Here is a 20,054-nt window from a genome sequence, read left to right on the forward strand (position 1 = left end):
ATCGCCCCTATCCCATGTAACAAAAGACTGGAATGATGGGTTCCCAGGAGGATGGAGACAGACACCCCCACTACCCGAATGTGACTATTCATCTTGGAGACCTGCTGTGGATATCCATATGGCCCAGCACAAGATCTTTTCCCTGGAATGTGGAGCATAGATTAGCCACCTACAAGGATTAAGTGCCCCCTGTCATGGGACTCTAACCCCTACCCTTCCCTCGACCTTCCCTTCCTCCTTCTTTGATGGTCCTGCCATGAACTCCAGGCAGAGATTCCCGCCACAGATCCTTTATAAGCTTAGCGTCTCCTCACAGTCAGAGCTGGTGCCATCTTGAGCTCAGCCCATGCCCCTCTGATGCCTTAATAAATCTCTCTTGCTTTACCCCCCAAAAAAAGAAAAGAATGTGTATATATCTGTATAACTGGAACACTTTGCTATATGGCAAAAATTGGCACAACATTGTAAATTGACTATAGTCCATTTTTTAAAATTTTTAATTAATAAAAATAAATTTTCAAAAACAAACAAACAAACAAAATCTAACAGGAGCTGATCATTAGATATCCCTGCTTTCTCACCCCTTATTTGACATCATCTGGAGGCAGGTGTTTTACACTATCTTCACAATTTCCTTGTGAGATTCAACTCCAGTTGCTACTGTAGCAATTTACTGTATAATGTCCCATCTATTGGCTGCCTTCTCCTCCCCGTCTCATATCCTTGTTCACTTACTGATGTCTCCTGTTATATCCTCATCAATTACTTGCACTAGAATACTTGTCTTAGGGACTACCTCTGGGTGAAACTAAACTAAGACACCCAGGCAAATTTCTTAACTTCTCTAAATGTTAATTTCCTCATCATGGGAAAGAATACTTGGATCATGGAGTTACTGTCAAGATTAAATGAGATAATTCTTGTGTGGTTAACACAAGTGTCTGACACATAACAGGTACATAATATGAGTTTCCTGAACTTCTGATCCAATAGTTATCTGCCTTTTTGATAAACTATGTCTTCAGTTTCAGGAAGAGATTAGAAATCCAAGAGCTTTCTTTCCCATCTTCTACCTGATTAATCCCCCCCTGATTTAACATTTATCATTTTAGCTCAGAGGGATAAAAAGACACTGGAAATTTGCATCCGATTCAATCCTTTGCTTAGAGGTGGGCAGAGCCCACGAAGGAAGTCAAACAAGCTCCCAAATATTAATTAGATCCTCCAAGGCAGACAGATCACCATCATACTTTTCTGACCTGGGGAATTAGAGGGCCATGGCATTGATTAATTAATTGCACACAAACCTTAATCCTTATCCTTTTCTTTCTTTGGCTCCAAAAGTACCATCTTGGCAGCACTAAGGCATATGATGAGGACTAAGATGCAATTAGTCTTTTTCTGTTCCACAGTGTATCAAATGAAACCGTGAAATCATGAAAATCCATTGAGATGTATCCTTGTGAAGTGCCATTTTATTTTCTTTGTTTTCTTTTTACTGGTTTGCCAAAATACACAGAAAAATGTGTTAGGCACAATGATCGGCTATGCCATTTAGCAAACCAAAAGGCTATGTTATTGACTCTGGTGGACTCTCCTAAATAAGATTGGTGAGAAGTTCAGTTTCTATCTACTACTTTTATAGAAAATGCCTTTAAAAAAAAAAATTAAAGCCACACCCATAGCATATGGAATTCCCAGACCAGGGACTGAATCTAAGCCACAGCTGCAATCTATACCACAGCTGCAGCAACACTGGATCCTTTAACCCACTGTGCCAGGCCAGTGATCAAGCCCACAGCTCTGTGGCGACCTGAGCCGCTGCAGTCAGATTCTTAACCCACTGTTCCATAACAGAAATTCTAAAAATGCCTTTCTTAATATGTGTTTTTTTAGAAGATGAACAAACAAAAGTTGACTACACTTACATGTTAAAAAGGGAAAATTCTGTTCCCAAAACAAATAACAAAATCCTAAACTACATCTTGCCCTTTATCATAATCCTTGAAGCTTTTTTCCAAAAGTGCATATGTCCATGGCCTTTACATATGGAGCTGGCCACCTTAAGTCCGAAGCATCTGACTGAGTAAACACCATCCATACTGGGCATGTTTAATGGTTTCCTTCTTTCTCAAGTACATTATGTTTATGAGGCTCATATTTCTCCCTTTATTACTGTCTACATTTTTACATTTTCCACTTACTTTTTATAAAATAATGACAAGATTAAAGGAATACTCAAATGACTGCACAAACACTGCTGTACAAATATGTTGATGTTGCTATGTGTTGGCAGGTAAGGCCATGATATAAGAGCTTGAAATTCTGGTTCACAAGCTGAAACACAGAAGGTAAAGATGAATATATGAAAGGCAGTTTATCAATGTCACCATCTAATGTACAAAAGTGGTGTAAGTCACACAAAAGTAGAATCAGAATCGCATGTGTGGCACTGATATGCATGGGGCGCTGAATACAGTTTCAGCACATAACTTTGAATCTTGTGCATTTCACAGAATAATTAAACCATTTCCATTCATAACCTTCCTCACTTTCAGAAGTTGTATACTATGAATGATTTCAAATATTTCCTTCTATTAGTCTAACAAAGTCAATTTAATTCATCCATTAATGCAAAGATTTTAAAACAAGATCCATGCTCTCTGTGTGCTACTCAAAACTCACTGAAAAGAACCTAGTCACAGATGACATTCAGAGAAATTTCAAAACCAAAAAGCAGCGTGGAGTACCCCCTACGAATCTTTAATCAGGAGCATCTTCACCTGGAAATGGTCTTTAAAAGTTATTAGGGTTGGGGTGTTCCCGTTGTGTTCCCGAGCCCAACTAATATCCATGAGGACCCGGGTTCTATCGCCAGCCTCGCTCAGTGGGTTAAGGATCTGGCATTGCCATGAGCTGTGTTATAGGCCGCAGACGTGGCTCAGATCCCACATAGCTGTGGCTGTGGCCGGCAGCTGCAGCTCTGATTCAGCTCTGATTAAGCTCCTAGCCTGGGAATTTCCATATGCCATGGGTGTGGCCCTAAAAAAACTAAATAAATAAATACACAAGGCACAGACAGACCTGAAAAGAAAATAAAAAAATAAATGAAGTTATTAAGGCTGTATTAAGTGTGTTTGGTCAATGCAATCAGAATGGACACTGGTAAAATTCCCAAGACCATATTCATAATCTTCCCATTATTTTCCAGATCATTCTGCCACTCCCTCACCCCAACTCCAAACCCCATACTCGTGCAAACACCAAAAGCAGGTAGTTACTGCCATGAAAGGAGAATAAAAAGAATTCAGCAGCAGTTTTGTCAGGCCCCTACTGAAACCCTTTGATGGTTAAGCTTGAACTTCACCTCCTTAGTGAATCACAGAGTCTTCAGCCTGTTCATCTCCCTGGTCTCTCTCACCACCCCCCACCCCAGCCAAGCTAGTTTCCAGCTTTACAGATATACTTTTGTCTCCCCAAACCCCATGATTTCCATTCTCTTGATCATGTTTAGACCTGGACTGCGTCCTCTATTTGTCCCATCAAAACCAAGCCTACCCAAGCTAACTCCACTTAGTGTTGTACCTCACCTTAGGTGTGACCTTCAAGAAGCCTTCCTTCATCCTTATCCATGAATCTCCTCCATCCTCCCAGAGAAGAACAGGCTGGGTGTTCCCCCATTGGAGCTGCCATGACAATAGCCTGTTTGCTTGAGGCCATAATCAATGCCTGAGCCCCTCAAAATCACCTGCTCTGTTCATTTTCATTACCTGTACTCAGCAGAGAGCTGGTATGAAGCAAGCACACACACATACGGTGAAAATGTAATATAATGGCTTAACTCTGTTAATAAAATCCATCTTGAAAGCATACCAGCCTTCTTGTTTTCTAGGATAAAACAGCTAATAAAATGATAATATTTAGTTGATCCTTTGCATGAAAAATCCGTTGCACAAAAAAATCATGACATTCCCACCATGGCTCAGGGGTTAACAAATCCGACTAGAAACCATGAGGTTGTGGGTTTGATCCCTGGCCTCGCTCAGTGTGTTAAGGATCTGTCATTGCCGTGTGCTGTGGTGTAGGTCGCAGACTCAGCTCAGATCCCACATTGCTGTGGCTCTGGAATAGTCCAGTGGCTACAGCTCCGATTAGACCCATAGACTGGGAACCTTCATATGCAGTGGATGCGACACTAGAAAAGACAAAAAGATAAAAAAAAAAAAATCACATTAGACCTGGAAAAGGGCCAGATGATTTTGATTTATATCAGGAAACTGATATAAGGAGAAATCTAGTGGCAAAGCCAGAAATGGAATTTAGGTCCCTTGACTCACAGGTCAGTGCTTACATCTCTATATCCAAAATAATCTGCTCTGAAGTTATTCTAAGTGACTATTCACGTTGCTAATTTAAGGATGTCTATCAATATATTTGAAACCTGTGTGTGTAAAGATAGTTCACTCTCAGACTTAACAAAAAAGGTAAAGAATTCCCCTTATGTACCCCTGCTTAAGAATTCCCCTTATGAACAGCAGTCACTGAAGCCCAGGTGTCTTTGCATCTATCCAGCAGCAAACAGGGGCTACTGTTAACAAGCTCCTAAGAATGCCAGGCTATCACCCCATTCATTACTCAAACCTTCTGCTTCCCCACATTGAGAGGTTTTAGAAACAAGATGGCTAGAGAGTCAAAGTGGGGGAATGAAAAACAAGTATCACCAAAAGGAAAGAAAACACACCAAAGCCCTCTCCTGAGAGTCAAACATGAAAAGGGATCAACAATAGTGCTCCACTAGGATCCTGCCCTTTGAACCACAGTCTTGATCCTCCAAGGATGAAAGTTAGCTTAGATCCAGCTGGCAGGAAGGCAGCATAGCTAATCTGCCCTAAACTAGGCACAAGAAAGCTATCTTGGTAGGAATCTGGTGCCCACCAGTTCCACCAAGAAAATAACTTAGGGGTCAGACCTACCTCACACCTTCAGAGTCAAGTTCTTCACCCTCAGAACAGGCCCAGACCCCAAATAACTTTGGGTCCCTACCTTCAATCACCTTGGCCCCACAGAGGATAAACTTCCCACCCTGACCACACTCACCTTGTTTTAGAGAAATTTGCTTCACAAGAACTAGTAACTACAGTGCACAACTAGGTTTAACTTCTTACATAAAACCCTGCCCTTTCTTGCTATAATTAGCCATACTGTTTTAGGGGAAAGCCTTTCGTAGTTTACATAAGGATCTGAGAGTATTCCTAAAGAACATATTGCTCAATTCCCACTCAAGTTCTTGTCTTCTAAGCCACTAAGAAGTTACCTTGAATTAATAGTTTGCTATTAATACACTGACAGGGAATGTACTTTACTGCCTTCAATTCATTCACATTCTGAAATCACAGTATTACAACTACCTTTAAAGGTGGAAAGCTATAATGCAGGAGGAAAGAAAGAATGGTATTAGACCCCACACACATACATACACTTGGGTGCACACACTGCACACATACAGGATAATTAAGTGAGCAAAATGTAGAATCTGAAGAACAAACCACAGCAAAGTAAAGCTACTGGTATAAGGCATCCATGAACAATGCCACTGGCCTTCAATCTATAGGTGTATCCCAGAGATGCCCTCCAATCCAACTCATACACCTCATCTGCTTGGGCTACAATCTCACTATTGACTTCCAAGAAAAAGTAATCACTTAGTTCCTTCCTGGAAGTGCTGGTTGCTTTTCTTTCCTTCTCTCTCTCTTTTAATTTTGTTGAGTGTCCACTAGGTGCCAGCAACTACAGATTTCCTGGAACTTCGAAGCAACAAATCTGGAAAATGAAAGTGGAGAAGGAATATACAAAGCATTAAAAGCAGAACTTGAGACACAGAAAACAGGACCAGCCAAGTGCTAAGGAAATCCGAATAGACCAGGAGTTGAATTGGCCCATGAGAAGGGCGATCAGTTATATCAGCAATTAAGCCAGGTAGGTAGTTGCCTTGACTTTCCCCAGCTGAGACAGAGTGAGTAGCAAATCATACAGAAGACTTAACCCCAGCTGTAAAAGAGACGACCTGGATCTTCCTAGTACCTTTGGCATTGACACTGGAGGGGCTCAGTTGTTGCTTTTGTTGTAATTGTGTGGAAACACACTATTCCTGCCATGCCCAGTGATAACTCTTTTTGCCCTGAAAGTCAAGCAGATGTGGGTTCAAATTCTGGCTCTGCTAGGGCATTAACTTTAAGCAAGTTACTCTGTTGATTCATTCATTTGACAAATATTTATTCAGCATCTACTATATGTCAAAGACTCTTCTAGGCAAAAGCTCTTGCCTTCACAGAGCTTATCAAATTCCTTGAGCCTCAGTTTCCTCATCTATAAAATAGGAATAATATACCTATTTTTACAGGGAGTACGAAATAAGAGATGTAAAGTACTTAGCATATAGTAAATGCTCAGTAACTGGTGTCGTTTATAGAACAGGGCAAACTTATCCACAGCCCCGTATTAGAATGTAAGCTCCAAGTAAGGAACTATCTACGGTGTATCCCTATACACCCAGTGCTTATCACATAGTATATGTGCAGTAAATATTTCCCAAATCAATGAATGAGTCCTCAATCTACAGTAGTCATGACTATGGTAACTGATAATCATTATTCTTCCGAAAGCCACTGAAATTCTATTACCTTAAAAAGCAACAAGGCATTAAATTAAAGGCTTTAAAAAAATAAGGAACCCTACACAATATATCTTTGGACTTTTTCAACATGACAGCAAATGTAATTAAGTATAAGTATTTCAATTCATAGAATTTATGAGTGCAGGTACCTGCATGGATAGATAATGTAGATGCTGCCTGCTACTTTCCTAACTACAAAGTAAGGACAAGTTGGCCAGGGCTCAGGTTGACCTAAAAGACATTTTAAAAAGTAAGTTAAATAAAGTTTAGCAGATATGCTAAAAGATAACCTATTAGTAAAGATAAGCTTTAAAAAGGCGCTGCATAAATAATCACAAAATCCCAATGCCTTAAAACAACAATGGTTTATTTCCCAGTCATATTGCATGTTCAATGCCAGTTGACTGAAAGGTTTGTTTATTTGGTACTCAGGGATGCTGGCAGATGGAAGCTCTATCTCAACACATGCTGCCATGATCCTCACAGCAGAGGAGAGGACTGAACAGTCTCACATTGGAAATTAAATGTTCTAGCATAGAGGTAACACAAGTCACTTCCAACATACACCTGGAGAAAAGATAGCTATGGTGAACATTAACAATCCCTTCCCTAGATGATACTAAGACACAATAAGCTGTGGAATAACAAAGGGATTTGTTAAGAGGATGCTTCCATAAAACATCTGGACACCTCTAAGATTCACAAAATCTTAGGCCTGGGAGAATGTGTAGTGATCTTTTTAGAACAGAAGCCTCAACATAAAGATATCCCAGACTACATAAATTTGGACCTTGAATTTTCAAAGCAACTCTGCTTTTTGCTATATACTGAGGGTCCAGATAAGCTTTTACTCAGGAAACAAGTTTCTACAGCTGAAAAACATTTGAAAACCATGAATGTAAACCAAATCCTTTATTTTATAGATTAAAAAAGTAGAGGGGCAAGGGAGGCCCAAGAAGTTAAAGTGACCCTGCGCACCCCCAAGAAAGCTTCAGAATGTTTAGGAGATGTGGAAATAAGTCCACTGACAGAATTTGTTGTACTGTCACACTACTCTCTGGCCTTACCTTTCATCTTTGCTAACATTAACTGGCACAATGGAGTCAGACCCAGTTCAAAATCATGCCATAGGAGGTCATCAAGAGGTCAATAAATGGTACGGACAATAAGTAGAAGAACCCACCTACTGCTCTAAATAATGATTCATATCCTATTAGCAATTCTCTACATTACTCATTCCCTACTTCCTGGCAGACTTGAAGCCATTAGTAGAAGTTAATACTAACCTTCAGGAGACTTTTGTTTTGTTCTCAGAAGGTGAACAGCCAATTATGATTTGTTTTCACTCAGTTCAATTCTCTTCTCATGTTCCCAGTTTGCTTTGTGCCCAGTTTTTCCTCCACCTTCATTCATATTAAAGTACTGTCACATACTTAAGTCTCAATGATCTTTAAACCTCCAGTCTCTGTCTTTTTCAAATCATCTTATACAGTCGTCCCTCGGTATCTGAAGGATATTGATTCCAGGAATGCCCATGAGTACCAAAATCCAAGAATGCTCAGGTCCCTTACAGTTAATTCTTCACAGGTGCAGAACCCACATATATCGAGGGCCAACTACACTCATTAACCCAGAAATAAAACTCAAATTTTCAACCTGGAATCCAGTTGCTTCTTCAATTTTACCCTAAGCTACTTTTCCAACATTATTTTTACTGTGGTACTTATCTGCCCAGCCAAAGGCAAGATGACAGCCCTGAAACTCAAAATGACCTAGCAATGAATCCTAGATGCTGGGCAAATGCTTAATTTGATTTTGATGTTCTCACCTGTAAAACAGGTATAATGGCATCTAATTTGAGAGATTCTTGAGAAGGTATGTATCAGTGAGGATAATGTCTGACTACAAATAAATAGTGGCTTACAAGTAAGGAGGGTAAATGTCCATTGACAGAGGAATGGATAAAAAAGATATGGAATACTACTCAGCCTATACAATGGAATACTACTCAACCATAAAAAGCATGAAATAATGCCATCTGCAGCAATATGGATGGACCTAGAAATTAGTCAGACAGTGAAAGACAAACATCATATGATACTACTTATATGTGTAATCTTAAAAAAAAAGGGTACAAATGAACTCATTTGCAGAACAGAAATAAACTCAAGGACTTTGAAAAACTTATGGTTACCAAAGGGGACAGGTCAGGGGGTGGGGAGAAGGGATGGACTGGGGGTTTGGGATTGGCATATGCACACTGTGGTATGGAATGATTGGCCAACAGGGATCTGCTATATAGCCAGAGAACTCTATCCAATATTCTGTGATGACCTGTGTGGGAAAAGAATCTGAAAAAGAATGGATGTGTATACATGTATGACTGAATCACTTTGCTGTACAGCAGAAATCATCACAACATTGTAAAACAACTATACTTCAAAAAAACTAAAAAATGAAAAAAAGTAAGGAGGTTATTTGTATTATGCAATAAGAAGTACAGAGGAAGGCAGGGAAGGTAGTCTAGGCTGGTACAATGTTTAACAGTGTCATCAAGACAGAGATTCTTTCACGTTCCATCCACGCCATTTTTAATACATGGTCTTATCTTTGTTGTTGTAGTTGGTTTCTGCCACTCAAGGTATGGCACCCATTTTCCCAGCTACAAGAAGCAGAAAGGAGTCAAACACAGTTGGGGCATACCAGCCAATGCATCGCTCCCACTAAGCTTTTAGGGAAGGCCTCATCAAATAACATCCATTTACATCATTATAGGACCTGAGTCTCATGGTCACTCAAGTAAGGGAGTTTTGGAAAGTGAGACACGCACATTTCCATCTCAAACAAAACTGAGTCCTTTTAGTGGGAAAGGAGAGAATGAACATTGGATAGGCAATCATCAATGTCTATCCCAATATTAAATTACATATTTTATATATAGTGTTAAGCACAGTACCTAGCACACAGTTAACTGCTTAATAAAAGTTAAGCTACAGTTATTGCTATTATTATCATTATTATTGTTGTTGTTATTATTCATCTACCTTACCCTCTGGCCAAATGCAATAACCCATTACATACAGATGTGTTCCTTACATTTCTACTATATCCACTGCTCCATCTCTGTCTCTAACATTATCCCTGCTTCATGGTCCAAAAAAATACCAATTCATCCAAGAAGTCTTTCCTGACATCTACTCCTAATAAGTTCTATGGTAGCAGGACTTACATCAAACAAAAACTTGGATGCTCACAACTCCATTGAGCATAGTCCCTCAAACACAGTAGATTCTAATAAATAGTGCCTTGATAATATAAGTGATTTCATGTATATACTCATATCTGCTTTTACAGTCAGTCCTCTTGAATCAAACATGATGCATTCCTGAAATGCAAAGGTAAAACACTAGGTTTATATTTCATAAAGCTAGGGATGGGAATGTGGGGATGAAGACTACATCCCCCAAGAATGAAAATATAAATTCATAAAATTCTATAAAAACACCATACTTTTTGCACACTATGGAAGTTCAGATTATAGTTAATCAAATATTCCCTCCCCTATTTTGGGCAGTTTACTTTTACCGATGGATATTGGGTACCATGTGACTTGCTATATCCAAAAACATTGTTAATGAAATATTTGCTTATGCAATTTGGCTTAGCTCTTGAATACAGTGATCTGCCATGAGAAGAGCATGCCCCAAGTAGCTACTATCCCTTCAGCCTGGACCCTAGAACATATGTGGAGCAGACCAGAATCCAACCTATAGAGTATAGCAGAGCCAGCACTGGGAGGCCAGCCTGGATCAGCCAAATAATAATACCACCTACAGACTCATGAGGATGAGAATAAATACCTGTTGCTGTAAGCCCAGGAGTTTTGTTATATAGCAAAAGTTGATTGATTTGTCTCTTACCACTTGATATAAATTAGCATTTCTTACTTTCATTTTGTTCCCTTTTTTTGGTAAGAAAGAACTGGTTGAAGAATCTCTGCCTTAGGTACATCTAATGATTTCTATCTTTGGATTGAACGTTTTAAATTTTTGAGCTCTACATTATCATTAATATCAATGCTTTCTGTCTTCTTTTCTTTCTGCTACCTTTCTAAAATAAGGAAAATCACAAAAAGTAGCAAGGAATAATATAAACATGGCTAAAACCGAACTGTTGGCTGGCAGATAGGTCTCCCATACAACAGCCAAAATGTTAACTTCTGAGCCAGTAAAAGGGTTTTAAAGAAGTCCTAGTGAAACAAACAAAAATGTTGATTGTATAAAGTCAACTTCACCAAAATCAAAGTCTATCCCTTTGTGGATTCCAACACCATTCACATAAACTCATTTTTCAGGGTACCTGTTTTGGCAAACCATAACCATTGAGTTTCATCAATAGGAAGAAGGCCTAAGTCTGTGGCTTTTGACTTAATAAAACAAGAGGGCCATATTATTTGAATAGACTAACTTTAAATACATTTATATTTAATCACAAATGAAAAAGACTCTCTTTGTAAGTGGAAGAGAAAATAAAATTCCCAGCCTTTAGCAAAAAAAAAAAAAAAAAATAGCCAATTGAATGATAAAAGCATGTATTCAACTAAGACCTATTCAAAACTCCAATTAGAAATTTAAGCCTTTCCATAATGAACATAAAATGACAAGCACATGCCTGAACTCAAGTGATAGCTTAACTACTGAGAAATAGAAAGAAAAAAGAAAGAAAGAAATTTAACCCCGCTGTATAGCACAGGGAACTATATCCAGTCACTTGTGATGGAACATGATGGAGTGTAACATGAGAAAAAGTATATATATATATATATACATATACACACACACACACACACACACACACATACACATGACTGGGTCACTTTGCTGTGCAATAGAAATTAACAGAACACTATAAATCAACTATAATGGAAAAAAATAAAAATCGTAAAATTAAAAAAAGAAATTTAAAATATCAAAAAATGAAAGAATGTGTATTTTATTTTGTTTTACTTTCTTTCTTTCTTTCTTTTTTTTTTTTTTTCAGTCTTTTTAGGGCCACACACAGGGCATACAGAAGTTACCAGGCTAGCGGTCGAATCAGAGCTGTAGCCTCCAGCCTATGCCACAGCCACAGCAATGTGGGATCCGACCTGTGTTTGCAACCTATACCACAGTTCACATCAACATCAGACCCTTTCACCCACTGAGCAAAGCCAGGGATCAAACCTGAGTTCTCATGATCACTAGTCAGGTTCGTTACCCCTAAGCCACAACGGGAGCTCCTTGTTTTACTTTCTTTTAAGTCATTGTTTGGAAACAAATTTCCTTTGGACCAAAGCTGACATATTGTAAATATATAATATAATAAGGTACTTAATTTGACTGTTGGTGAGGCAACAGCTTTCAAAGTGGCAGAGCAAAGAAGACAGTGCAAAGACCACCAATGTTGCAGTGGACTCTTAACAGAACAGGCCCTGTGTAAGCTGGAAGAGCCCACACTGCAGACTGCACACATGCAGAGTGCACGACCATAATTTGAATTCAAAGCCATGGCCAAGGTCATTGGGCTTGGGTCAGAGAAATCTAGGCTCAAGTTCTCATTCTCACACTTAACTGTGGCAAGCTACTTAATTCCTTTTAATTGTCTTATCTATAATTTGAGGATAATCATAGTCCTCTCTAACTCATAGGGGCTCTATAGAGTTTTAAAAATACATATGAAGTACTCCCCAAAGTGTGAGCATATGCAAAAACAATAATGACAATAGTGAAAGTAATAATTCTACTTTGACAAACCTGGCTCCTACATAAAAACCATCCTAATCAGTGTACTCTGGCTCACAATCTGTTCATGAAATGCTGAATGCACAGCTTTATATTCACATCCAGGTACCTCTTCTATAAGGTGACAGCTCTCTAAATCAACCAGCAATTTTTCCACTGAATTCAAAGAGAAGAGTGTTGAAAAATAAGCCTTTTACTAATAAAGAATTGAGAAGGATCTGGTCCTTCCACCCACAATCCATCCACCCTCGAAAATCTTGCTGGTGAAAGTCATGCTTCCATCACGATCCACACACTACCACCACCCCAAAATTGTGGGAGGTTTTCATTAAAGCACAGAAGCAGATCAACAAGATGGCTCACCTTAGTAGCAAACTCAACTTAAAGGCAAACTCTTTTACCTTCCAGAAAGGATCTGGCTTGACCCCAGTGCCACCTCCAAATTGACATCCAAACTGGAAATGAAGACAACAGTCTTCACTTCCAGAAGTTGAGTTACACTGTCAAAAACTAAAAGAATCCCTTCTAGTCCTGGTAATCCAGATAAAGCATGCTTGGCTGCTTCAAAAACACCTTATAAATCCACCCAACAGAGCCAAGAGCCAAGTACTATGTATTGAGAAACGATGAGACTTTACAAGGACAAGAGTGACCATAGGAGACAAAGTGCCACACCCTTTTTCAGATAGCTCAACAGTAAATGCTATTTCTTATAAAGGGGCCTGCAATTCCAGAAAAATAGGTGAACAGTTCTCATCCCAACACCCTCTCCCATTTCATTCTTTACACAGATCCATTTCATTTTCATTTTTAAGCCAATGTCCTAAGTATCCCCAACTACTACAACTAAAAACGGGGGGGGGGGGAATGACAAATATAAGTCAAGCATAATTGCTTCTCAGCCCATTTTCGAGGAGTTTTCTTCCCTCTTGTCTCTCACAGCTGGGGTATCATACTTGGTGGAAACCAATGGTTAGGTAAAACCACTGATTTAAAAAGCCAACCAGGAAACTAACCATGACAAGTGGGAACTGCCCTCCTCTCCCGAACATTGATTGGCTCTTGAGGTTCCAGCGGTCCCAGTTCTGCCCACGTAAGTGGCAGGTATGGCTGTCAATCACAGAGGGAGCTGACAATTCACCGCTCAGGGAGTAAATTGCCTTTCATCCAGCAAAGGTAGGTAGCCGCCTAAAATCGATCCACTCTTAACAGAGCGGACCCTCCCTCTCAGGCAAGAAGGATCGCGACCCTCAAGTACAGAATAAATAAAGCAGGGCCGAATGAAGAGTTTAGGAGAGCTGTTTTACTATCCCGCACCAAAGCAGCCCTTAATCTTCACTGTCCTAAAATGATCTTTCAAAAGCTCGGACAGAAAATTAAAAAAAAAAAAAAATGAATAGGGACAACCCTCTAAGTATCCCTTTTCTTGTATAATTCGGATATGGCAAGGAGGAGGGAAGGAATGTCGTTCGGTTTAATTTCACATCGCATTCGTTTTCAAACACCACCACCGCTACCCCTCCCCAACAAATCCGGCTACATCTTCCCTGACACGGATTTTTTTTTTTTTTTTTTTTAACACGCTCCCCTCGAATCCCACTGAAGCAGCCAGGTACCCCACCCCCTGAGCCGGGGCTCCACCTTTCTCTACTTTGTTCTGCTTGGGGATTCCCCGAGACCCTTGCCCCTGCGAACATCCCACCCCTCGAGGCAAGAGGGGGAAAGCCAGGCGAAAGAGGGGGTTGATGGAAAGAAGAAAGGCGATGGTAGTGAGGGTGGTTGCCGGAGAGGGACTGCGGGAGGTGGCCGGGGCCGCCGGGGCGAGCGAACGGCGCCCGCGCGCCTGAGGAAGCCTTGCACTTGTTCCAATTCGAGGGTTTCTACATCAAGACAAATACGCCCTTAGGCCGCCCCATCTTCTCCCCCGCCTCAGAAAGCCCCAGTGCAGGCGGATGGTTCACCCCTCGACTCCCCCCGATAACGCATTGCAGCTCCCCACGAGTGAGGGGGACCCGGCACGGGGGATGCCCAGGCACCGGCGCCGGGGGGGAGCCGGGCGCCCAGCGGCCCCGGCCCGGGCGTCGACGTCTCACCTTTCCGATGCTCGCCCAGGGGCCGTCCCACATGGATTTTTACAACCTCACGTCGCCTTGGCCCCCGGCGGCCGGGAGGAGCCGGAGCCGGCGCCGGAGCTGGAGCCGGAGCGCGAGCTAGCAGGAGTGGGAGGAGGTGGAGGAGCTGGGCGGGGAGGGAGGGAGGGAGCTTCTGGGAGGGCCGAGGCCCGGCGCTGGGCCGGGCGGGGCCGACCGCCGAGGGGGCGGCACCCGCCGCAGTCCCGAGACGCGCGCTCGCGCGGGAGGAGCCAGAACTGCGCTCCGGCGGGCCCCCCGCCCGGCCGCTCCGCGCGCTCGCTCGCCGCGGCCCTGACTCAAATTCCCAGCATTCCCGAGGAGCTTCTGGGGGAGCCGGTGCCGGGACGCTGGCGCCTCCGCGGGAGGCAGCAGAGAGCTCCTGGCCCTGGCGGGGTGAGGGTGCTCAAGGGTCTTCGAAGCGCCGCCTCCTTAGGAGTCCGCTGTCTCGGGGCACCTGGTTCCCATCTCCTATCTCCGACACCCCTTTCCGGGTACCCCCCTCCAAAAGCTGCCGGGCACTCCCGGGATTATTTAGGTGGCTTTGGCGACATGGACAGGGATGACACTTGGTGGAGAGGCTGCAACTATCTTTTAAGTTAAGCTTTAGAGTCATGGTCGAGGTTCCCTTACCCTGGCACTCTCCCATTAGCTTAAACTTCTTTAGGGGCTGAGGGGATTTCCTAAGATTTTTACTTTCTTTACCTCCAGGGGAAAAAGAATGGAAGATGAAGAAGGGAAGAAGAAATAAATACATATCATCATGATCGTCATAGTTGCTATCATTGGTTGAGTGCCTTCTCTGTGCCTTTCAGTTGCTGCGCATCGTCCTCTTTAAGATAGATAGTGTCAGTTCATTCACACACGCAAATACTTGTCAAAATAATGTGTACGAGGCATGTACAGATTTTGCATGGGCAGAAGCTCTCACCCAAGAAGTCTTAGTCCCAGCGCATACCATTTTCTATTAGGGAGAGCCCTTCCTAACGCCATGGGAATCTCCAAATTTGGTCTCTTTCACTGAGTAGTCAATTTGCAGAACTAGAGCAGTGATTTTCTTCCTGTCTTGATGAGCCTTCTGGGAAGCTCAAATGAAGCGACTCCAGACATAGAATGTCTGGGTGAGCAGAAATATAGAATCATCTAAGACCAGGGGTGACTCCTTTTTTTTCCCTCCTGGTGGAAATTCAAATGTTAGATGAAGGATGTGGGCTCTGAAAGTCATCTTTACCCTCTTGAGACTTAGTTTTCTTGTCTGAAAAATTAAAAAGCTGAATTACAGATCTTAAGACCCTTCTAAAGCCAACATTCTCTAACTTTATGTTTAAGTATTTATATTAACACAGTGTTCAAAATGCTTACAAGTAGCCATTGATAGACCTCGCCCCTAAGGACAGACATTTTCAAAATGCATTATGTTTTATAAAACCTATTATGTGGCTCCAGGTTTTTTGATAGTTTTGTTTTATTTTATTTTACATCTTTTCCATCATGGTGGTCCCTTCTACATACTCATTCATTCATTCACTCAACAAATACTTACTGAGTATCTACTCTGCACTAGTTCCTGCAGGTTCAGAGCTCCTGCCCTCAAGGACTATACAGTGCAGTAAAGAGACACGAGAAAACAGGCCAATACAACACTACTTACAAAGGGACAAAGCTCTGGGAACTGGAGGAGCATGAAGGTAGGATAGGCAACTTTTCCCCCTGTTATTCAGAAAAGGTTTCCCAAGGAAAGGTCATCAAATTTGCTTGCCACATCCAACTTCCCTGCCCTACCCGTTGCTCAGTCCAGAGCAGCACCTTGCATGCTCTGTGAACTCAACCAGAGGAGGTCACATCTTTGGTGGACACCTGACCCTGGGTGGGTCATCATAGGCTGTCTCCACAGTATTCAAAACTGTGCCATGAGAATGAGTCAGCCAGTTGGTACTGAACAGTGAGCTGACCAGCTGTGGTGGCCCAAATCAGAACTATGGCACCCGAAACAATGATGGCAAAGACCATGGAGAGGCAACTCTAGGGCCTTTGCCAGGGAATCTGGTCAGTGGAGAAGAGAACAGAGAGTCCATATAGACAGAAACTGAGATTCCTGAAAGCCTAAAAGACTTGGAAAGACTTCTGTTTACTTGAAATCCCCAATATGGCTATCTAACCAGCATCTCAAACTTGCTTTGTCTTAAACAGGATTCTGAGTTTTTATATTCCAAGACTCTTCTCTCCCAAGCTTGCTCATCAGATCAACAACACCATCATTTAATCAGTTCATTGGATCCAAATCTAGGAGCAAGTCTGATTTCTCTTTTTGCTGATTCAATAATCCCCCACCAGCCAGTTCTCAAGGTCCTACCTGGTGCCATATCAGAGCCTAAAGCAAAAAGAAAACTATGCATAAGTAACGCAGAACAGTCATTTGCCTCAGGATGAGTCCAGTTAGATAAGAAACAAAATCCCTAAACTCACAAGTATTTGTCCTTCTTAGGCATGAGGTAATTTGTACATATCTCTTAACATGGTAGACTTTAGTTCAAGAGAAACATCATCAGGCTGTCACAAAAGAAAAAAGACCAATGAACTGACCCATTAGCACTTCTGTCACCACAATTGAGCGGATCAGAAATAAGCACCTGACTCTTAGGAAGCCAACCTATTGGCACAGCTATGCCAATCTAAGCCTTAGATTTCTCTTTGACAAAAATGTTTTAAGAGCTTTGTAGCTCTAAGCATCGTAGCAAATGTAGAAAAACCCAGCACCTTCAAAATATCTTTTTTTCTGTAGAAATTTTTGAAAGTTTTCTTTAACTTTGCTTTTAAACTTATTTGACTAATTCACTTGTGGCTCTGATTTGTCCATAATCATTAAACATATGTAAGAATTTTTGTGAGATGAGAAGAAAATTTAACTGACAGTTGTTTTCAAATGGAATGAAATGTTTGTAAATATGAAAAGCCATAAAGTTGTTTTGTAATTATTTATAACTAAGCATTTATTAATTTCCATTTACGGTTTTCTGTAACTCTATAATCTCAAGGCATGCACGTCTTTAAGGGGCTTGCAAAAAAACGTTGGTTAAAAGTCCAAATTACATCAATTTAATTAGTGCCTTGGTTTCCAGTAATTTTCCATTCCCATTATTCTGGCTACTCATGAAGTCTGGATAGCTTTGCTGTCCTTGGGCTCCATGAGAGGCCCCTGTGTCCTTCAAATAGATATATACCTTTCTTTTTTCTATCTCATGTAGTCTGAGCAAGTGTCTCTTCTTTGCAGCCACAAGTTGTCCCTGAATTGGAAAACCAGCTTCCTATTGCTTAGACAAAGCCCTTCACTCCAGTCAACTAGAATTCAATGGCCAAATCTGGCCCAGTGACCAGATTCCCCAAAGAAGACCAATCTTGGGGAAATCTCGTAAGTAGACATTATTACAGCTAATTGGGGATTCTTCACTGTGCTTCTGGAAAGATATGGCAGATGGCCATGCTGAAGCTTGATCCTGGGCTCTGCCTGTTTCTATAGGGTATTTTTTGTGAGCTATTGCCCATCCCTTAGGCGGCCTCTTCCTACAGCATTCCCTGACTTGGCTATTTAAAGGTAGTTCATTAGCACATTTTAAATTATGCTAAAAGCTCTAAAATTAAAAAGACTTTTTACCATGTCCATTTTTCAGAAACAACTTCAAGGTGAAAATGGCCCCTTAGAAGCCCCCAAGGAGAGGAATATCTATAGATGTAAGCTTTAAAAACTTCAGAATTCTAGAGGCTTACATATTCTTTTGGCCTTGCCCAAATCCTGGTCCCTTTAACTTACACTTTTTGCTACTAAAGCAGTTACATTCAAATACTAACGTGTTTTCCTTCCAGAAAGCTAAAGGCATTATGGAGATTTAAGCTATTCTAGAACCCAGGAATCATTCTTACCTTGAATTCTGTCTGTACTTCCACTCTTGGAGATGCTGAAAGGAGCCAGCAAAAATTTTAAGCAAGCTAATAATGGGATTCATTATGTGAGCGAAAAATAATAAAATTGAGAGGAGGGTATTGAGACATAAAAGATGTTTGAAATATCAGTGACATAACAAAACCAACCTTCTGTTTTCCTCCTTGGGGGCAAATGTTCAACATTTAATATTTGTAATATTGTCAGGAATTTTAAACAAATTTGTGAAACTCCATGCTAAAATAGGCAGGATTGGGGGAGGAGGTGAGATTCTAACTTTAGGTACAAAATTTTAGGAGGCACCAAAATCTCAAAATAAATCATGTCTTAGTATAACATTTTTGAAAAAGAAATCAGCAAACCACAGCCCATGGGCTGGCTGCTTGTTTTTATAAATAAAGTTTTATTGGAACGTCTGAGGAACAAAGAAAACAAAGAGAAGAAAGATCTGGAGCTTCAGTTAGAGGGATTTTTACACCTTGGGGTTCCAAACAAGGGGGTTTTTTTGTACTAGGGCTTTTACCTAACAGCCAACTTCCTGATGTTCCAGTGCTGGTGAGAAAGCCTGCATACATCTATTATCTTTACAGCCAGGAGTCTCTCTGAGAAAGACAAAAACATTTGCCCAAAGGGTGGGTTCTTACGAAAGAAAAGGTAATAAGCCACTAGAAATGTTTCTTGGGACCAAAATGGTCATGTTACCCAACTTAATCAAGGATCTTGAAGGTCCACAAAATACCTGCTTTAGGCTACATATTTGAAAAGTCACTGAGATAATTTTCTGAAAAAACACTGAGTATCCCCGTAAATATGAGCCACCTTTTAGTAATAGGAGAATTGTTAATATAAATTTGAGAAGTAGAATCACAGTTGTACTGCAAAGATAGAAGAGATGGGCCTATTAATCAGCCTGCCTCTGGACAAGGGCCACTGCTAGATAAAGATAGAGCAGGGCCTGGGCCCGAAAACAGGAAAGGGTGCTGGTAAGTATACATCCTACCACCTACAAAAGTGGCTCAGATTAATGAATGGTCTGCCACCAAGCAACTCTTACAGACAGTACAAAGCTTCATTACGTAACGTTGCCAAAAATTCATCCACTTCTTGAAACAGGCTTTGGATCAGCTCTGAGAAACTGAGTTCTTTTCCAAACAAAAGCCTTAACTACACAATTAAATGAAAGGGAACTAATTTTCTTAGAGGAGAATAATGAACAAAAACAAGTTATTTTAAATGATAAAAATATGGACCAAATTGGCAACAGCTTTAGAATGATTGTTCCTGGGTTTGATTAATGAGATACATTATCATCTGAACAAATAAAATCTTACTGGTTTAGGACCATTTTTTACCTAAACTGTTAAAGAAAATTAAAAGAAATTTTTTTAACTTACAAAAGAGGAGCCAGTTATAAGATAATATTGAAGCATTCCAGAAGAGGTGAAAATCTATCTCCAAAGACAACCAAATACTTTTAACAGCCGGGTATATACTCTTGGATTTTTTTGAACAATTTAACAAAAATTAGGCCCAAT

The 20,054-nt window shown here is 40.9% G+C and overlaps 1 protein-coding gene across 22 annotated transcripts in view; it reads right to left on the reverse strand.

Moving 5' to 3' along the window:
- Nucleotides 1-14,790, reverse strand: part of ERC2 (ELKS/RAB6-interacting/CAST family member 2) — a 979,000-nt gene extending 964,210 nt beyond the window's left edge. For 14 of the 22 annotated variants that reach the window (XR_002337958.1, XR_002337955.1, XR_002337954.1 and 11 more), the window contains exon 1: nucleotides 14,547-14,690. The gene's annotated coding sequence lies outside the window, so the exon portion shown is untranslated. Of the gene's footprint in view, nucleotides 1-14,546 lie in introns of all 22 variants that reach the window. The other 8 variants (XR_002337957.1, XR_002337956.1, XM_021070727.1 and 5 more) reach the window with 2 other exon arrangements.

The sequence above is a fragment of the Sus scrofa genome, chromosome 13 (assembly GCF_000003025.6).
Source record: "Sus scrofa isolate TJ Tabasco breed Duroc chromosome 13, Sscrofa11.1, whole genome shotgun sequence".
NCBI lineage: Eukaryota > Metazoa > Chordata > Mammalia > Artiodactyla > Suidae > Sus > Sus scrofa.